Below are 22,875 nucleotides of genomic sequence, written 5' to 3'. Positions count from 1 at the left end.
GACATATCTACCTACAATACTATACATTACACATATTTCACATAGTATCCCATAATGCAAAGCATACTTGCACAGCGGGGCCACCTTAGACATGTCATTGTCGTTATATGCCCATACACATGCCTACTGTGACAGTATATCAACATATACTATCACCTGCTATGGCACGTACTTGTTGGACATACCCCACCACTGACGGCAGGTTGTATGGAATTGTTCTGTTTAAAGCCCTCATGTAGCATCCCTTGTGGTGTCTGTGATGTGTACCTTGTGGCCCACTGCTGGACGCACAGTTTCTACATGTGTTAGTATGCTCAGCAAGACATCACTACATAAAGACCTTTTCCCACTTTATGCATTGCGGACACTTTTAATTAATGCAAACCAGGCTATACATACAGGAAATAATTAATAAAAAACATGCTATACATAAACTTACATACCGAGTGTTCTACATACCTTGCTATCATTACGGACTTTCGTCTCTATTTCTCTCACACTGCTTAAGTAGGTATTTTGTATGAGCATATGGTTTGAATGTCTGGCAAGTCATCCTTATATACGTCGATACCTGTAACACGTGGTTTCCTCCCACCAATTGGTGTTCCTGAGTGACTAATTACTTGCATATCAGCTGTGCAGCTACTCCATTCACCAATTACACGGCAACAGTGGGGTATTATTGAATTCTCCACTTGGGCATTGCCCATTTGCCCTACCTTCGGGGAGACGGCCTGTATTGTGTTTTGTTATGTGTAATTGCAACTGCTATGCATAGAGACAATTATACTTTGGATTCATGTCCCCCATGGATTGTGTGTGACAGCTAGAGTATGTGGTTCAACATGTGGGTGTACCTGTCATCCCAACGTCTGATAATGGACTATTGCAAACAAAACCTGTAACATCGCCGTTTGTTCCATTATATAATGGCTGCAATTTTGCATGGCGCCTTTAATTGTGTCTCTCACAAGGTATGTTGACAGTTCTGCAGATGTAATTGACTGACTGGATGTTTGTGCTGTTATTACAGTCTGTATTGCTATAGTTTCTAGTGTGGGGGATGTTGGTGGGTGTATGTAGCATATACAGGGTTTGTGGGGCTTGCATTTCTACATATTCCATATATATGTGTGTGGGCTCCTTCCCTAATTAAAGAGCTATCAGTTAGTAGACTTATGTTACGGGATTGTACATTGGGCCATTGTTAATTGGTTTCTATATAGTATGCAGGTGAGGTTGATACTTCCATACCTCTGGAATTGCAGCGATATGTAAAGGGATATGTCTAAATGACAGCTATCCCATGTATTTCTGTCCCAGATAATTGCAGTCATTGCGGTTGTGTTGGTAACAGAACCTCTTTGCCATGGGTTGCCACCTTTTCATATGGCCATTGTTGGACACTTGCGGGATGCACAGCGGTGTTTACAGGCCAACACATAGCCACGGTCAGTACACAGGTTAGCACATACTTTTATCCTCAATACATACCTATTGTGGGACTTTGGCTACTTATCATATTGCATGTAACATTTAGGTTTTTACATACAGGCATAACTATTTAATGCAAAAACTAATAAAAATCCAGACCAGATAAACACAGCAAGTACACAGGCTTGGAGAAAAACGAGCCGATCAATGATAATTAACGTAAAACTTTATTCAAGCAAAAAAATAATGGTATTTTATTTTTATTTTTTTTCTCGAATAAAGTTTTACGTTAATTATCATTGATCGGCTCATTTTTCTCCAAGCCTGTGGACTTGCTGTGTATAACTATTTAATGCAACTATTACATTATATATGGGACATATTAATGTCCTACAATCCTGGACATTTGCCCTTTGTAATGTTTTATGTCAGGACACACCTGCCCAGGGAGGGGCTGTCCCTCCTAATGTGGGACAGGTTGTAACCGTATGCCTACGGCTAGCTGTACCCACACCTACCGGAATGATCTACCTCCGAGTTGGCACTAACAGACACATGATGCGGACACACACACATTACAGTCACATGGAGATGCACACGGCACCCTCAACGCACACATACACAGACTACGGCACTCACAACCACAGTTGAACACAGTACCTACTTGGACCGCAACACCGGCAGCGGTAACTAAATGTCCCTTCATATCATCATACTATTACTCGCAGTTGTACTGTTCCGGTACTGTGTTCTTTCAGTCTTTCAGCCTCATGGTTACGCATGTTGGTATGTTACACATTCCATAGTTGGTGGTATCCTATTTATTTGTACCTCCAAGGTGTTATGAATGTCATTGACCTATCTATATATATTTGCAGATATCGCTGAATCCGTATATATCAACATATATCACTCTATCGCCCTTTCTATCTGTATTATATATATGTATATATGTGTGTGTATATATATATATATATATATATATATATATATATATATATATATATATATATATATATATATCTCTGATGGGGAAAGTGACAGGCAAGCTACACCTTTCATTGTGTACTTGTTGGGGTATACTGTTTCCTGGACTCCGCACGTTTGTGTTTGTACCTGTTACATTACACACCTGCCATAGGTTAGAGTTACCAGCTGTCCCACTCTGCGAGGGACAGTCCCTCTTGGGGCAGTTGTGTCCTGCAAAATATTTGTAAACATGGCAAATGTCCTGAGATTTTAGAACATACTTATTTCCTATAGTTTATGTAATAGTTGCATAAAACAGTTATTCTGTATCTGAACCACCTATATGTTCTAGAAACAGAATAAGTAAGTAAACATTACAAGAATGAGCTTTTATCTAGGCAAAACAGTGAAGTTCTGAATTTTGTACTGGCCGGGTGTATGTGTTGGCCTGCAGACATCTGACGTATGTCCCACATTGGTCATTTGAAGAGGTGGCAACCCTACCATAGGTACATCTTGGCTAGCAATAGTGTTAGGTGATTCTATACATGATTGTGTGTTCTACTCCTGGCAGTGGTTGTTTTACCCTTCAGAGCAGGCGGTATTAGTACAGGGGTGAATAATGCTGGTTTCACCTGTTCTGGACATTATTGACCATGATCTGCGCGATATTCGGAGAAGCTTATCCCTGTTTCACGCATATCCATATAGTCATATTTAAACGTCACTTACCAGCAGTGGTAATGCATATTCCCACTAACATGTGCTACACATATGATCTGATGACCTACATCCGACATGTATTACTCGTACCTTCGGGATTACGTTACGTCCCTTGCAGGATGTCGGACCTGGAACATGCATGACGGTCACTACATTTAACATATGGCCATCTGGGATTTGTACACGTGTTATGTCATTTTGTACGTGGAGTATACTACGGCTGTTACTCCATACTGCACTCACATGGGTAACTCAGTTAGTTTACATCTTGATGAGGCCAGTTAATGGTATGTCCATGTGATATTTACTGGATGTGCTCCGGCATTGGGTATGTATATCACAGTGAGCCACACACGATACTGTGTTACACCTTCAAACGACCATAGGTGGAGCATGCTGGGTTGACGAATACCTGTCATGGGTACACCCCATGCCTTGACACAACATCCATGATTATATTATGTGGAGCCCCTCATTAACGCAGCAGGGACTCCGTGCTGAGTGTGTGCAGAACAGCGCTTACACGCATGTGCTCCCACAATTGCCTCTGCTCCACTAAGCGACAGTTGGTTACTCGATGTTGTGGCGACAGAGGACACTGTTTGCCCCGTTTGGTGTATGGCCTCTGACAATTGGCCGTGTACCTACCAATGTACCTGGGAACCTATACACACAGCACCACCATATGCTGATAGGCGCATGTACTGTTCAGGTGTTGACATTCAATGTTCCAATAGCTGTGGTGTGTACACTGCTTGAGGGCTGCCTATGTAGGATTCACACAGTGGGCCACCTATACATTACAATTTACAGGTGGTCGTGTTTGTGTGCCATCCATTTTACTGTGTGTGCAGGTGGAGTGGTGTGTCAGTCCGTAGGGGCCTACACTGTCAGAGTATGTGCTATACGTTCCCTCTTTGCCAAGGTGTAGGCATATTGGGCATGCCTCCATCTGCCTACTGGGGCTGGCACAGTGTGCTCATGGTCTGAATCCCTCTGTGCCTGTGATGGCCTTGGCAATTGCGGTGGGCTATGACAGCCTTCACCATTTTGTCCCTGCTGCAGCTGTTTCCGCAGGATCATATTATGTAGCATGGCACATACTATGATGATGTGGGCACACGTGCCTGGAGAGTACTTGAAGGCTCCACCAGATGTGTCCAAGCACCGGAACCATGATTTCAGCATCCCAAACACACGCTCTATGATGATTCTGGTTTGTGCGTGTGCCTCATAATGGCGTTCTTGCATGGGTGTGTGTGCATTTCTGATGGGAGTCATCATCCACGGCTCCAGTGCATAGCCAGCGTCCCCCACAAGGTGGCCATGTGGGATGTCCCCCCTGACAAATACCTGATACAGCTGTGAGGCATGCCAGATATGGAAGTCATGGTAGCTTCCAGGGCTGCCAGCACACACATCCATGACAATGCCCTGGGCATTGCACACGACCTGGCAGTTGATGGAGTGGAATCCCTTGCAGTTTATGTAGTATCTACCATGCTCACCGGGTGGTGACTTGATTTGTATGTGCGTGCGGTCTATCGCACTCAGTACCTCTGGGTAGTGTGCCACACAGTGGAAGTGACGCATATTGCTGGCTAACTCCTCCTGAGTTCGGGGGAAGTATATATGCTCATTGGCATGTGGTAACATGGCATCCAGGAACTGGTATAGTACCCTGGATGCTGATGCCTGTGAGATCACCATTATATCTCCAGTTGGCCTTTGAAAGGTACCTGTGGCTAGTATTTGCAAGCTTACACATACCTTCGTGTCCACTGGGATGGGTTCCTCTCTGTTGTTTCTGGTTCTCAGGCGTGGCTGGCACAGCTCCACTATTTGCTGTAAGATTTCCCTGTCCACCCTGTAACGCTCTACTATCTCCAGATCATGTAGCCCCTGGTAGGTTACCCTTGGTCTGAACACTCTTCTCCTCCTCCGGGACCTGCGGTGGTTGTCGGCATCATCCTCCACAACACTGTCAGTCTCTAACACATGCTGATGAATCACAGCTATGGCAGCTCCCAACATGTACATTTTAAAAGTTCCCCATGTGTTTACACCTATGGTGCAGTGTTTGGGAATACACAGGTGTGTGTAGGGTGCTTTCACACTTTATACTATTGTGCTGTGAACACAGATGATGTCATAGGGTGTGTATGTGCGATTGTGGCTACAGGGTATCTTATGTGTTTTACTACCGGAACTACTATTGTGGTGCCATTGGTGTTCAATTACATATGGCTACCGTGGATTACCTCTTTACCTTTCCTTTACATTTCTGCATGTTCCACCTACCATTTTCTGGCATGCATCCAGTAGCCTGCTTTCATTTGTACTTTCCTAGACCTAGCGTATCTTGCGTAATGTGTGCTATTGCCGGTCTACTGTCGGTTTGCTTTGCTCTGCTATGACAGATCTCCTATCTTTGCAATCCAATGCCTCCCCTCCTTTCTTTGCATTCCAATGCCTCCCCTATCCTGTTTTGCAGGTTTCTGCAAGCAGACTTGTCAGCTGCCGTCGATTGGCCGCCGTGAGTTGATTGGTGTTGATTGCTCATTAGTACTCCAATTACTCTACTTCGGCATTTCCTTCTTTTCTTCCCCTGACCTTCCTGTTTGTGCTATTGTTCATGGCGCGTGCATTTGCTTACTGGGTTTCGGGCACATTTTCATCCCCATACACATGCGCTTTTGGGCACATGTGTGCTCTCAGCTAAACGATGCTATACCTTCCTCCCCACCCCTGTCCTGCAGCTTTGCTTAGCAATGGCCAGGCCAGATTTGCATTGCTCCAATGTGCTTACTGCTACGGTGGCACACCCCTCTGCTGATGTCATGTATCTCCTCTAAGCCACTCCTTGGTGTTATAGTGCTGCGCCATATGGTACAACCTTCATCCGGCAGGACATTTGCGATTCAGTATTATCTGCCTCATTTGCATGGCATTGACTACTAATTCATAGTTACCACGCCGAACACTGTCGCAGGCCCTTAGCAACCCTTGCACCTTGGTTGTGGTGTTCCATGCTTACCATTGTGTATTATGGTGTAAACCTGATTTGTATTACATTGCGATTTTATGACATTTTTATATAATTTCTTTATGTTCCAGTTTGCGCACACATACCCTGCGGTTGTACTGTGCGTTACTGTGGACATGACATTAAATGTTGTTTTTTAGGTGTTGTGCATCTTTTCTTATGCCATTGGCTGTGTATTTCGCCATTGGCATATGTTAACTTTGTAATACATGAGTCCAGTCCGCTTCCATAGCTCCGATGTTCTGTTTGGGAAAATGTAAACTGTGTTTTTTGGTTTACATTTCTGTGGGCTTACGCTACACCTGCACCACTTCATGAATCACTATCTGCCTTCATTTGCATGGTGCGACACTGCACATGGGGTGATTAGCATACCTATGCCGAGGGCTGCACAGTTCTGGCGTACGCCGGTAGTGCGCGTGGTATTGGATCGTACCTGAATCGCTTGACGGCCATATTCGGCATTATTCCGCCTACGCTGCGCCTGCGCCTGCACCTGGCGCACGCTTCATAAATCCTGGGGATAGATTTACTTTGTATGCTCAAACTTTCAAAACTTCAAACTTCATATGGTCAAAACCATAACATCAAAGTTTTGAAAGTTCAAAACTTCAATAAAAAATAAAAACATTTATTTTTATATTTATGGAGATGAGTGTGTGTGTATATATATATATATATATATATATATATATATATATATATATATATATATATATATATATATATATGTGTATGTATGTATTACAAAACAGTGTGTCACTTTCCCTGTATTTGGATGTTCAGTAAAAGCTTCAACAGATAAAATGGTAAGATAAAATATAAACAAGAAGTGGTAATGAATATATCTGTGAAATATGTAAGGGAGAAGAAAACAAAAATCCAAATCTTTAGTTTTCAAACTTACAATAAGACTATTGGAGAATGACATTATATTAGAAGACATATAATATCCTTAGACCTGTGAACGAATAATGTATTCCTAGTAGCAAAGGCATAAACTATAAGTTTTGTAAGAAAATAGAATATTGACAAAATAAATTATATTTTAAAGTACCAAATGAATGTAGCCATGAAGATTTAGCATGCACTGACATGTATTTGATGGACTTCTTACATTTGTATGGTAGAGAAGAAATAAAAGTGATATTCACAATTGGATGTCTATTACTTCAGGCAGCATAGATTATGGTTAAACTATTGCTGGTAATGTACAGTATGAATCAGTGTTCAGCCTCACAGAGGGGTTCAAGTGGGAGAGAGTGTACACCAGGGTTAAGCTCTGAGCCTACTGCTTTTCATACTGGTGATGGACTACATTAGCAAACAGGTCAGAGGGGACAGATGAACAAAGCTGCTGCATGCAGATGATGTGGCATTACAGGCAGACTTTGAACTAGAACTTGAGCAAATGATAGGCAAATGGAATGCAAAACTGAAGGCACATGGGATGAAAATAAGCACAGATAAGATGTTGGTAATGGCAGCAAATTGGGGAAATCAGAAGAAGTTGAGAATAGAGATAGAAGGGAAGATAGTGGAACAGGTAAACAGCTTCAAGTATCTAGGAGGGGTGGTTGAGGAGAAGGGAAGTCTGAATGAAGAGGTCGAAGCTAGAATCAGAGGGGCTACAGCCAGCTGGCATAAAGTGGCAGGTGTAGTCTATGACAGAAGAATGCCAAATAAGCTGAAAAGTAAGGTGTATAAGACAGTGATGCAATCAGTACTGCTGCATGGTACAGAAACATGGGCAGTAAAGGCAGAATACCTGAAGAAGTTAGAGGTGATGGAAATGCAGTAATTGAGAAGAGTGGTAGGATGCACACTGTGGGAAAGATGAAGAAATGAGGACATAAGAGCAGAAGCCAAAGTAGCTACATTTGCTGAAAAGATCAAAGAGAACAGATTACAGTGGTTTGGACATGTGCAGAAAAGGGGGACAATCTGGTGAGGAAGATTTGGGACAGACAGGAAGAAGGTAAGAGAAAGCAAAGACATACAACAAAGAGGTGGATGGATTGTGTGAAAGAAGATCTGTTACAGTCAGGCATGAATGTTGACAAAGACAGGAGTGTGGCACATAATCGAGAGAGTTGGTCACAGTTAGCATGATACCCCAACCCCATGTAGAAAAAATGGGAAAACGGGGGCTGATGATGATGTCGATGATTGCTGGTAATACATGTAAATGTGTGCCAAGAAGTTTAGTTGCATGTGCATATGGTATATTAGGAAAGAAAAGTCAAGAATGATCAATTTTAGTAGGTTAAACTGTAAATGATGTATTAGAAATGGAGAAGAATGACAAGATGATGGTGGGAAAAGCATATATAATGCTCAGCATGGCTACTCATGAGATTAAGGTCCAATTATATATTAAATATAGCAGTGACACTAGAAAGATTTGTGATATAATACAGCAAAACTGGAGACTTCTGCAGTCTGATGATGTTTTGAGGGAGATAGTTGCTGATGCACCTAAATTTGTTTTTATAAGGAATAGGAGTTTAAAACAGAATCTGTGTAACAGTGATAGAGGAAAGATGTAACATACTGGGAGGACAGGAGCATACCCCTGACAATGATGTAAAGCATGTAAATATATATCTAAAATACAGGATTTTGTTCACCTCACTGACAAGAGGGTATTACCAGTTGGCAAATTGTAATTCTGAGAATGTTATATACTTGGCCAGGTGTGTATGTTGCACATCATTTTATGTAGGAAAGAACAATTGTAGATTTAAGGACATAATTTTGAAACATCTGTCGGCTATACGTGTATAAAATGTACATAAGCCGTGTATCAGCATATTAATAAACACCAGGGACATTGCTTTAATTTTATGGTATTACAGCAAATTAAAGCCAATCCCAGGAGGGGGAGAGGAGATCTGGTTACCTACACTGAATATTGTGAGACACAATGGATTATAAATCTTAGGGCTGATAGAAGCCCAGGTCTCAATGGAGTGGTACCTTAAACTATGTCCTCAAGAAGTGTAGACCTTTTATTTAGGTTTTTGATTGTTCATTGGTTAATATTTTTTTAAATACTGTGCTTGTACTTTATTGTAAATTGTCTGAAGGGTGTATCCTGAAAACGCTAGTGCTTCCATTAAAGTTTGTTGTATTAACCTGGTGGTCTGTGGAGTTCTCTTATCATATGGAATACTCTTATGTAATTTTAAATCCACAGTAATCTGTTGAATGTATTAAAATCATCTTATGATAACAATTGATTTAAAGTTTTAGCAAATGAATCACCATCTTCAAAAAAAATACCATTAGAAGAAGAAGACAGCAAGGGTACCCCTTGAATAGTATCTTATGTGTGCTAATTATCAATGTAATTGCAATTAATTAAATAAATTGAATGGTTGAGAAAAACCGATAGGGGATATAGTTAAAATACATTTTATTATCATTTGGTGATGACATGATAGTAGCAATGATAAATATGTTGTGAATGAACAAGGTTTGCCAAGATTAAATAAAAAATGGAAAATGTTGGTATTCAACTGAATAAAAAGATTAGAAGACATGGCAAATCCAGGAAGTATTTACTTTTCAAAAATTGAAATATCTATTCTATGAGTTACATTTAGGAAAAGAGAACTAATTATAAAAGAGTGAGAAAGGAGCTTGAGGAACAAAGTAAATGTTTGCTGTAGAAGACATCCAAACCACTGTTTAAAAAGAAGGTTTATCTGGTGCAGTCTTTTATCTTAAGAGGATTTGGGTATTTTAGAAATGTTTATGTTATGCCAAGTAGTGAGGAGAAAGAATTATTACAATATGCATTTGCTAGAATGTGGAGTTTGACAGGTTTGGGATTAATTAATCCAGTTCTATACTTCATTTCATTACATTTGCATTGAATATGAAATGTAGAAAAAAAGACAAAGGCAGCATAAGTAAAACATGCTTGATTCTGGAAGGATATGGGAAACTTAAAGAAAATAAAAATGTTAAAAATGAATGAAAAAATAGAATATAATTTGTATGTAGAAGATACATTTAGAGGAACGTGGTAAATATAGGAAAGTGTGATGTATAAATATAATGAAAACGTATTATTATTTGAATCTTTGAGAAGGCATCTATGGACATATTATTAAAGCAATCAGAATGGAAAGTAGAATGTAAACCATTGATGATATGCCAATATTTTTATGGAGAAAAACAATAAATACAGTACTGCTAAAGGAAAGATTATGATTTTATTGTAAACTGCAGGAGACTTCAGAAGGTGCATTGATAAAATACGAAACAATTAAAACCTAGGGGGCTTTTATTGAAAGAAAATATATTGAGTACTATTAAGAATATTAAAGATATTACTATAAGCATGATGCATTTATGGGCATTGCGGTCAAAGAAAGGAGAAAATTGAAAATCATTTTATGGTATTTTTAAAATATGGAGATCAAGAAAGAATGAATGGGTTTTGCTTAATAAAAATAGTAAAATATAATATAGTTGTGGTGGAAGGGAAGGAAAGTAAATAATATTAATTTAATGAAAGTATGGAATTTTGTAAAATATGAAATTAATATAAATACAAAGATGTTCAATTTGTGGAAGGAATGATAATGTTTGGTCTTATAGTATTTCAGGGTGCTTTTTGTTGTGTGATGAATAGGAGGAATAGAAGCTGGCCAAGGGCTGTTCCTTGGAGAACTCCAGTAATTGCTGGAGTGAGGTTTCTGAGTGCTTTATTAGAAGAGATTGCAAATGTCTGTTACACAAATAATTTTGGGACCAAGTGCATACTTCTTCAGAGAGTATTCAGTGAGCGTTAGTAGGAGATTGTTGCAATTTACATTTTTGATGGCTGCTTTGAGTTCAATCAACATTTTTTTGTGAGTATTCCTTCTTCACTGTTGGTGTGGATGTCATTGGATGCGTTGAAATAGCAGTGGTGGTACTATATCTAATCTTAAAGTTATTCTGTTTGTCATAACGTATGTTGTACTGAATCATAAATTATGAGAACAGATCTTAAATCATTTTTTCAAATAACATGTAATGTGGTCGACATGAGTTATGGTTATGTATTATTTTTTCATTTTTGTTTGAGAGTTTTATGCAATGGGTTATTGTTATATGTTTGAAGGATGTGGGGATAATTTGAGATGTCAGCAATTGGATGAAAATATCAGCAAACAATGAGGCAATACATGACAGCCTAGTTTGAGAAGTAGTAAATATATGAGGTAATTCTTTTTACAGTGGTTAGAAATTTTGAGATTTTTATTGATAACTCATTTTCTGGATGTAGCTTTAAAAGCTGATTATTGTTAGTTAAGGAAGGCATGCAGTGGTCATTAGGTGCTGCCAGAACATTTTGAGAGTAGGAAGTGTGACAAAGTGGATAACAGATGGTGTATTATATTACTCTTATGTTGTATATATTCATATTGGTGTTAAACATTTCATGTTTGGCTATGTTTTGGACAATGCTCTAGAATACTGTAGGTTGGCCCATGTATTTTTGCTGCATGGTTCTGTAGAACTTATATTTTTCTATATTTTTACTAATCCTTGTAGATTTTTAAGTGTCCAATGGGGTGCATTCATAATTATTATCAGCATATTGTTTCTAGTTTTTCTATGTACAATCTCTACTTTTTATCAGTGGAGCTAGAATGGCAGTTAATTAAGATACTAAGTGTGATTTAAGCCTTTTGTTTTTAGGGGACTGAGTTTGTTTTACAAAGGGATATAGTTACTAAGAAAGATTGTTAGGACTAAATTAAATCAGCTAGCTGCACATAGAGGGTTCAATTATCATATTCCGTTTTTATTTTAAAACATCTTCAAAGTCTTTTGATAATGTTCTGTAGGTGAAATTATTAGATGGATTTGTAGTTTTTACATGATCCAGATTAAAAACATAGGGTTCTGATCACTCAGGTAGTAAGGAAGCACTTGTAACATCTAACCCCTTTGTGAGTAACAGTGAGGATTACATCTGTGAAAGAGAGTTAGTGGGAAGTGGATTTTGACTAGTACTTTTGTTGACCAATTAATTTAAATTCCTGTTGAGGAAATGTTTGATGATTTTATGTCTCAAGCTTTCCGAGTAGGCCGGGCTATTTCAAAAAATCCAGAGTAGTTTCTTGTAGCTTTAGGCTGGATGGTAGAATATAAATTGCGCTTATTAAGATTGTAGCATGATTAGATGTAGTTAATTGTATCTCCTTGATGCATACATAGTACCACAAATGTGCCCCTTTAGACTTCCATAATCAGGTTGGCAAAGTGAAGCACACGTCACTATTCCATAGGGCTGCCTATCAAGCACTTTGATTGTGATAAGTGCCAATATTACAATGGAACAGATCTTTTCCTACTTCCTCTTGCGATGGCTTATATGACATTATCTTCTTACTCCCACCCTTCCTTTTTATTGGACCATAGATCATCTATGTCATAGTTAGAGCTTTATCTATCCACACCACTGAACCAGCTGCTATAATATATTCATTTTGCAGCTTATAGATACAATATCCTAGAACGATATTCAGTAACAATTAATACAAAGTCTGGAATATTGCATGAATTTCACAAACAGAAGGTAATAGTTTGTGATTAAGTAAAACTCCATCTGACACCAGAGAGACCAAATGCAGATGAGGTATTGCAATATGTAGACAAAGTCAATGCTCTGTCGTATGTAACTCAAAAAAATGGCAGTGCAATACCATTTGAGTAAATGATGGAAGTAAAAATTGGTGGAGAATTCTAAAAAGAACTGACACAGAGACTGTAACATGCTGCTTGTAGTGACTAGGTTTATGTTTCATTATAATGTGATTGCTATGCATATCATATAACAACAACCTTTTATGAGCTCATGTGAAAGGCCCTGACATTGCCCATGCCTAAACCTTAACTATCTCCCCAAGCAAGTGATTGTTAAGCAATATTGTATGGTTATAGAGATGGTGCAGTTAATATGCTCATTCTGTGTATGGCACATAATGAAACAGAGCGCGTTAAGTTACCCATTTCCCTAGATAAAAATGCATTTGCTTAACCATGTTCATACTGCCGCTGACGACCTTCTATCACAAGATACAGTGCAGCTCATCCATGTCTGATACATCTGGCATTTTCAATGAAATTAAAAACCAAGAAAACCGAAAAACTACTAAAAATCAAAAGAAAAACGAGTTGAATGGTAGGAGAAAGCTGAAATAAGCAAATACGAATAACGTAATGCTAAAGCAACTAAAAACTTTAATATGGTAAGCGCTTTCAGTGGTAAAAATATTCCACCTTCTTCAGACCCAGAACAACATAAAACTGATGCTTATATAGCTTGTAGTTAATTATCAATTAGTGTGGTGCCAGTTTCACCAACAGTGTCATGGCATATTGGGAACATAATTTTTTGTTCCCTGATAGCGTTTTTCAGGAAAATGTACTATGGTACACCAGATACCAAGACGACTTGTGTCTGGTATGGCAAGGTGACATCAAACTGATCGAAGGATTCATACAACATATTACCAACAAAACCAATTTTCTTGAATTCACTTATCAAGTAGGGGTAGATAGCATAACATATCTTGATGTACAACTGATTAATGACAGGTATAACAAGCAGTATAAAGCTACCATTTATAGGAAACCTACTTACTCCAATGCCTTCCTGCACTATACTAGTGAACATCCATATTACCAGAAAAGGGCAGTTGTTAAAGGCCAGTTGGTGAGAGCTGCACGGATGGTTACTGAAGATGTTGACTTTGACTTAGAATGTAACAAGATGAAGTCCATGTTCACAAGTAGGGGGTATCCTATCAAATTATTTTTCGAAACACTTACAGAAGTTAAAGATAAGAGATCCACAGGTTGGTTTAAACCTATTTTAACTAGTAGAGCATATAAGGATGGTATTACTACCAATACTAATCTAATTACACGACAGCATGACAAAAACGATGACAGTGTCACATTATTACATCTCAGTTTCCTATCTACTTTTTCAGCTGACACGGCGAGAGTCAAAGAGATTTTTATAAAAAATTGGGCATTAATTTTGGAAGAACCGTCCACTTGTACTAAGCTAGGTATCAGACCCCGCTTCACTTTTAGAAGGGGTTTTAACCTTAAAAATCTGTTGGAAAGGCATAAGAATGAGCATCTAGGTACGAACAAGCGGGTACATAAAGGTATGTGTAAATGTGGGCATTGCACACAGTGTAAACACATTCAAGTGACTACTGACATCAATATTAATAACAAACACTACACAATAAATGGCTCCTTTAATTGTGAGTCCAAAGCTGTAGTATATGCAGCTTGCTGTCAGGTTTGTCCCTCATTTTATATAGGTAAGACCGAGTGGAAACTAAAACAAAGAATATACGAGCATTGTTATGCTGTTAGTAAAGGTGATGTTAACAATGCTCTTGCTCGGCATTTTTTACAATTTCCAACACATGAGTTTTTATTTTTGGTTGTACACCAAACACTTTTAGACCCGAGAGGGGGGCCTTGGAAACTTTTATTAGAACAAAATGAGTTGTATTGGCAAATCAAAACGGCTGCATACATTTTCCCTGGTTTAAATGAATTTGTGTCTATTAAAAGTGTGTTAAAATTAAAAGCTTTAAATAGATAACATATTAATTTTGCATAAAAGATTTCGAATTTGATACTGTACCTTTTTGTTGATTAAGTTTGAAACATAGTAACATTTACACAGTTTTATATATATAAAAATATGGACTTTGTTTTTGGTCATATATTCAGTATTATTATGATCAGATTTTAGTCTTTAACCAGCATGCAATTAATTATTTTTTTACATATTACTATATATTTTTATGTGTCTATATTTAGCTAAATATCTTAGTTCTTACAGTAAATTTATGTCATTATCACATATTATACATTTTCAGTTTTGCCCTAGTAGCTTTTTAAAATGTGATTTTTAGTATAACATTTACACGTTATACATATATATTTAATGTTATTTATAAATTGAGTATTATGTACTTAACATTGTAACATTTTAGAGCAGGTTTCATACTGTTTAAATATTGTACTTTTATCTGGTTTTATTTTTATTGGTTGATTGAATGACTAATTGATAATTAACTACAAGCTATATAAGCATCAGTTTTATGTTGTTCTGGGTCTGAAGAAGGTGGAATATTTTTACCACTGAAAGCGCTTACCATATTAAAGTTTTTCGTTGCTTTAGCATTACGTTATTCGTATTTGCTTATTTCAGCTTTCTCCTACCATTCAACTCGTTTTTCTTTTGATTTTCAATGAAATTCTCACAATCGCATTCATATAAATATGAACCATTTAGGTTTCCAGCTCTACATTCTAAATTTAAGTCAAACACAAAGGTCTCTTTTGGGATAAGTGAAATCAGCTGAGATTTCCTGTAGAGTGCATGTATATCATTATAAAAGACTGTGCTATTACATGACAGAACTCACAATATTAACAAAAAGGGCTGTTGGGCTTTGAACTGCCAAGATACATCCAGTACAAGTGGAATAATTGCTAACATCTGTGCAAGATCTTTGCAGTATGTATAATGTGCACATATGCATCGTATGCAGCCTTCAGGTGTTTGCACATAGATACATCCCACATTGCTGTTAGAGAGACAAGTCAATAGGAAGCCATATATTCATAGATATTGCTTGCAAAGCTAATACCAAAATGACTGCATTTCAGCTAACAGAAGTGTGGCAAGGGTGGGGTGAAGGAGAGACTGCCCCAGGAGCAAAATATTAGGGGGAGCAATTGAGAAGTGCAGTTTCTGCATTCATTTTTTTCCTGTATTAGCATTTCTCTATGCCTGTACTTAATAACACTCCAGTGCTTCATGTGCATTAAGATGTAGCAAGTCTAATGTTTAAAAAAGTATCTTTTTAATTGCTCTCCTGTTGACGAACTGAGGGGAGAGTGTATATCAGGCGGTAGGAAGTTGTTTTGTACTAATGTGCTAATCATCTTTCTACAGTAAAATCATTTTTTTGCTCTTCAAAAGCTGAGGGGGCATGGATCTAGCTGTAGTGTAGATATGCTATAGTGTAGGAAGCCAATTGGTAGAAATGTACAAATCAAGTGTTTACAGCAAAATCCAAACTTTCATCAGAATGATGTGGGTCAAAATATGTGAAATCTCCCTTGATCAAACCATTATGTGGGCTGTGGAGATTATATATATTTTACACATATTTTTCTTTGTTTTGGCATTGTCTATTTTGGTTGGTTAATATATGGAATATTGTTTAACCTTTTTGCTTTTTTGTTTTGGAAGATCAGCATAGGTTGCCACTTAATAATGCAAAACATACAGCATGGAGCCATAAATAGGATGATTCATGCAGTTGTACATAGTCTTTAATAGATAATGCAGCAATAGCATGCATGCATGTATTAAGTCTGCTAGCCTCATAAACAGATGCATAGAAATGCTAAGTATTACATGTATGACAACCAGCAATGTATTTGTCCTTCTGAAATCACACCTCTGGTGATACAGCGCATTGGCTGGATGCTACAGTATATTCCAGAGGAAGCTGTAAAGATGTAATTTTGTGTGTGTGCCGTGTTCCCAGCCTAGTAACAATGAATCAGAGATGATATCTCTACCAGGCAGCTTGAAACGGTAAAGCATAAACTGTAGCACTATTAAACAATAGCCAATCAGAAGAATCTCATGAATTTGAGGAAGACTATTTGGAAAACCACCATGTACCAATAGGAAACCATGGGACAAAGTATGTCCTGCCACTACTGTTATTGCAATTATTGCTGAAAAGTGGCACTATAAACATACATAGGTGAATACTGTATCTGATACATGTATCAATCATTTAGCTATGATTTATAAAAAGTAGGTATGATAACCAGTCCATGACGTATGTTGACTGTATAACATATTGTGACACCCGTGCACTGACCCAGTAATCAAGAAGCCTCAATCCTCACCACTAGTACCAGTGAGGGGCATGCACATTGGGAGGATAACAAGTACACACACAGTAAAGTATAATTTCCCTTAAGAGCGCACAGAGATCACAGTCAGTCTGGGGCTGTTTTCTCGCTTTCCTTCCAGATCCCCAGTAAGGCGCCTCAGTGCACAGCTATGGCATTCAGATCTCAGCAGAGTGGTCAAGCCAAAACCTCCAGCACCCTCCCTGTCCAACCAGTGCTTTGTGTTTCTGCCTAAGTAGCTGATAAACACACACTTTGAAATTTGAATTATATACAAACACACAGACACTCCTGAGGAAGGCTGGCTCAGGTTCACTACCTATGCCCCCTTCTGCCCAGACCATAAGGTAGTACCAACTGCCAGCAACCACCCTTATCAGCTACTATAAAGGCCCTTACCAAAGGGTGTCCAATTCTACTGTGTAATGTTACTGTTATTCAAATAGTAAGTGTGACCCAGGGCTAAGGCTGCTGGAGTGGCTTGTACAGTATCACCAAATGCATGCAAGTACTTTAAGAGCTTAAATTATCTCTACATAAAACAGCCACAGTTAATAATAAATAAAAACACAAGACAATGCTCATTGATTCAGCACAGTGACAATAGAGAGTTCAGAAATCACAGGAAATACTTTAAAACAACATTGTAGGACAGTCTGGCATAAATATAGAAAACAGCTAGACTAATCATGCTATTTGTATCTATCTCTAAGAGAAATACTAAGATCTAAATCCTACTTACAGAGGAAGCAAGTGCTGGTGAGTTGTTAACAAGTCTGAAGACAAATACAAAATGCAATCTCTTTCTCTTGAGATAGTTCTTAAATTGATAATACACATTGCTGCTGAGTCGTTTCAGATTACATCATTCTTGTCACTTCTGCTTAAGTTTCCCAGGCTCACAGAACTTAAAATTTAAAATTTCTTTGTGATCTGCAGCTGCCAGGAAGTCACAGCAATAAAAGACACTTTACATGTGAAACCTAGTAATTATCTCTGTCTTAAGACAATAGAAAGAAGCTCCTAGCCCAGATGTCCTGTCTCTTAGCTTGAGATCACACACAGTCGTAAAATTATTTTTTTATCAGCTTATTTTCTTAGAGTTTTCAAGTTAACTCTGTATGTCCCAGATTTCTACTATGGAAACACACATTACATGGGCATAGAGTTTATACACAGTCCAGCTTTCTTCTAGCAGGGTGCACTGTGGTTACATTTTTGAAGCTCAGCACATAACACAGTTTTCTTACATTTGTCAAACAGGCCTGTGGATCAGTTTAATATTTACAATGACATAGAATTATTTATAAAATTCTACCTAGCTAGGCTGGCAGCCTTCACATATATGTTAAAGGCAAAGTCATCATAAGCAGTGGAAAGATGCACAATGGACACAGGTGTGGATAAACACTGACAAGGAGACATATCAGGTCAGTCTGGTATGACAAACACAGCTTCACTGGTGCCTAGGGGAGCAGCAATTATGTCCAGTAGGTAAAAATATGTATTTGTAGTGTAAATGACCATCTAGGCTTCAGCCAAGTCAGAGTGTTGCTCGCTTTTGCTAAAGGATGCTCACTGTATAAGAGTGATAAGTTATGATGATTTATTATAGGAAGGGTGTTGTAAGTATCTAATGTAGATGGTCAGGGCAGCGCCACGGCAGTGTCAGATCAATAGCAGGTATATTTCAAACATTATGTGCATTATCCTTGCTGATGGGGTAACTAATTACTGTCATTAAAATGTTATATGTGTCCCTGTACACCTAAACTATGGCAGTTCTGGGCCATGTGACACAGTGCATACTGTCCACATGACTTGTGCATAAGATGTCATACATCTGATATGGCTGAGCATTCATCAACAGTCAATGATACCTCACAAAATTTAAGCAGCTGTTTTTTATTATTTTGAGTTCTAATGAAGTACAGCTATTTAGTGTGGACAAAAGTGCTCAACCCATTAAATTATAGAATGTTTTCTAATAAAAGTTGAATTCTTAGCTGTTTGATTTGTTGTAAGTCAACTAATGGTGACCATGGTCTTTTCAGTTATTTTTCTTTATTCATGACCCCCCCCCCCCAGCTGCCAACATCTACTTGGTAAGAGTTGGGCCCTTTGTCCATTTTTGTCTATGTAAACTATTTAAACCCTACAGGTCACATCCATGATTGTAAGTTGTACTACAACTATTTCTATTGTGCCAGTGGTTGTGCTTACAACTCTTGAACCATCTTCCAGTACATGTCTGGTGCTATCAACTGGTAAATTAGATGTGCCTGTCTTTTTGCATATAGTAGTCAAAGGGAGCTCTGCAGATTATTGGTCCAGGGACAATATTATCAGCCACTCCTTCTGTGCTACTTGTATCTGCTATATATATATATATATATATATATATATATATATATATATATATATATATATATATATATATATTTATATAAAATAATTAGAACACAATCCCTGCTAAATATACTATCTTGTACTTATGTCCAAGTGTGCCTCTTCTTTTTTTTCACTAAATATTTTTTTTTTTATTATTTCAAATAAGATGTCTTAAACATTACATGAAATAAAGATAAATAACATATTTACAATTCTAAAACATTACTAACTTCAAACCATTATATAACTATTTACATTGGTGTCTATGCAAATAACATTGAAATTCTATATTATATAAAGTTAGAAACATAAGATGATATATCTTCTTCGATATTTTCAAGTATTTCCAGTACTTTCATCCAAGAGTAATAGTAAGAAGTAGATCTTTTAGTTCTGTTCTTCACTGTTAATATTTCCATGTGAGCAACTGTTGTTGTTAAAGTCTCAAATTCCTTGAACGTAGGCGAAGCCTCATTTTTCCAGTGTATAGTTATGATTTTACGTGAAATAGCCAATAGTGACCATAGAATTTTAGTGTCTTTTTTGGTACACAGTTTGGAATAGGAGAGTTGAATAAAATTAAAGACTTTGTTAATTGAAAATTATCATTATAAACAGTCTGAAAAAATAATTAATGGATTTCCAGTACATATTGAGACATATACATTCATAAAAACATGCTGCCAATCTGCTTTTATCTTGGTATGGCATCTCCAACATTGATCTTCAATAGAATACATTTTGGCTAACCTATGTGGTGTATAGAAACTTCTATGTAGATATCTCCAAGTGAATAATTGCCAGTATTTTGATAATGTAGAAAATTTGGAAGATATTAAAATATTACTTTTTCTTCTTCAACTGGAGGATGGTTGTTTATTAAAGTATAATAATCCCAGTATGATTTTTCATGATAGTTTTTGTTTTTAACAATTTTATAGATATTAGACAAATAACCTGTACCCTGATAAGGCTGTTTTGTGATAAGAATAAGGTATTCAATGAGTTTTGGAGCTTCATGTCTAACTGAAGGTTGCATTTGTTCTATTTTATTTATAAGAAAATGCCTTAGATTTTGTAAAAACAGCCAATTGTCTTTATTTATATTATAATTATAAATTATCTGTTCCTTTGTTAGAATTTTCCCTTTCTCTATAAGTTGATGCCAAAAGAGTAATGTTTCTTCTTTAAGTATATTTATTTTAGATATTTGGAATATATCTAGAATATTTGGTGTAAAAGCTATAGGGAAAATAAGAAAAATCCAAGAATTAATATTTGGTATTATGTTTATATATGTTTTGAACACTGAAAGTGTAGAGCTTACATAGTTTGATGGCAATTTATTAATATTATTCCTTTTCCCTAAAAAATAATCTTTTAACATCCATATAAGGGGTGATGGTATTACTGTTAAGTTGTCTTGTATGTGATTATAATTGATTTCTATGTAAATCTGCTCATGGGCTTGTTTCCATATAGGTGTGTATGAATTATTTAACCATAGTGTTATGTTTTTAATAACAGATGAGGTAATATATAAATCAATATCCGGTAAATTAATAAGTGTGCCTCTTCTGATAGGCAAAACATATCATGTCACAAAGAATACCCAAGCTAAGACTACCTCATACAAAACAGTTTCTTTCTGTGATTGAAACTGTGATAAAATCACCATGCTCCAGCCCTGCCATATGTTTTACAATAAACAAGAGTATAATGTAACATATATATCACATACCTGGCAAAAAAATCAATCAAACAGAGCCTGAGGGGAACTCATGCTTGCTCAAACATTGCCAATGAAAATATCTGAATAAAGAATGTAAATATTTAAGCCAAGCCCATTGTAAAGAATTTCGGACACTGAAAAGTTATCTGTCTGTCTGTTCTGACAGATAACTGCATGCACAGGTGACAAGCTGATATTAATGCTATCAACATCTGTTGTACCCACAGGAATAAATTAAGCACCTAAATGCAAAAATGAAAGCTTCCAGATAATGGAGTCATATTATAAGTAGGTATACCAAGTAGTTCTGTCTGCTAAAAGGATGGCAACTCTTCCAAGTGTTGGAAGATCCATCGTAACATTTACAAGAAAAAACATTTTTATATATTTGTATTTATATTCACTCAATGGAATCAAAATTTAGATTGATAAGCACTTCTCCAGCATAAAGAGCAAATGAAAGAATATTACGAACATCTGGAACAAATGCAGTATTTATAATCTGCTAAAGAATTATGGGGCCTTAATCATTATATTTTCTGCTTTATTTGAAACTATAATCTTTACTCTCTGTGGCAGTGTCCAGCAGGATAGGTGGCTTACATATCAGTTTGTAATCTTCTCCCACTTAAAAAAATGTCTCATATTGCCTTAGTTACATTTAATGGCATATAATGTGCTGTGCTACAGTCTGATGAAGATTAATTCCTTGAGTGTTAACTATATGAGACAAGATTCTGAGGAGCAGAATGCTGACTGCTGTTTTACATTGGAGATAATTGTCAATGCTATTTCTAAGTGTGTGTGCAGGCAAATGATTCAATTTTTTGGCAAATATTGCCCTTCTTCAACTTGGTGTGACCACTGAATATTGTGGGACTGAGTGAAAAGTTTTATGGGCAGGTGGGTAGGGGGCTTGGCCTGCTTCAAAAAGTACAGTTAAGTTTTTCACATTTCTGAATTTCAGGCCTTAAGTTTCAGCATTTCTGATTCATGGGGTTTTATTTGTCATTTTTGTTGACTGAGTTAGTCCCATTAGCCTAGTGTCCTCTTTTAAAGAAAGACCTGATGTGGTATTTATATTACTAGGGAAAATTTTGGTCAGAGAGTCCGGGAACTTCCTCTATTTGCCATTGTTGTGAGTGGGACCCATTTTGCAAGATCACTTCCTATTTCGATTTTAAACACAAAGGCAAACTGGAGAAACAGGGAGGCAGATGAGAGAGAATGAGATAATGCAGTGGTGAGAGAAATGGAGGAGAAAGCAAATACTGAGCCTGGAGAATGTGTGCAAGATTCTGAGGAGATCTTTCAAAGAAATCTGTTTGATGGAGATGAGTCGGCAAATGATGGATGTATAATTACAACCCTCTGGTCAGGAGTGTTGCAGTATGATTTACTTAAATAAATGGTGATACAGAGTGAGCCAGAAAATGAAGGATACATTTTCTGGGGTGACATTATGAAGAAAATTCAAAAGGAGGCTGCAGAGATAATCCTGAAGAATAGTGGTGAAATGGAAAAGAAAACAGATGCATAGAAAGTAAAAGAAATCAAAAGGGAAATAGCAGCAAATAATGCAGAAGAAAATGAAAAA

The sequence above is a fragment of the Protopterus annectens genome, chromosome 5.part0 (assembly GCF_019279795.1).
Source record: "Protopterus annectens isolate FY-2018-M chromosome 5.part0, PAN1.0, whole genome shotgun sequence".
Taxonomy (NCBI): domain Eukaryota; kingdom Metazoa; phylum Chordata; order Ceratodontiformes; family Protopteridae; genus Protopterus; species Protopterus annectens.
The sequence above is the reverse complement of the archived record's forward strand: the minus strand, read 5'-3'. Positions refer to the sequence as shown.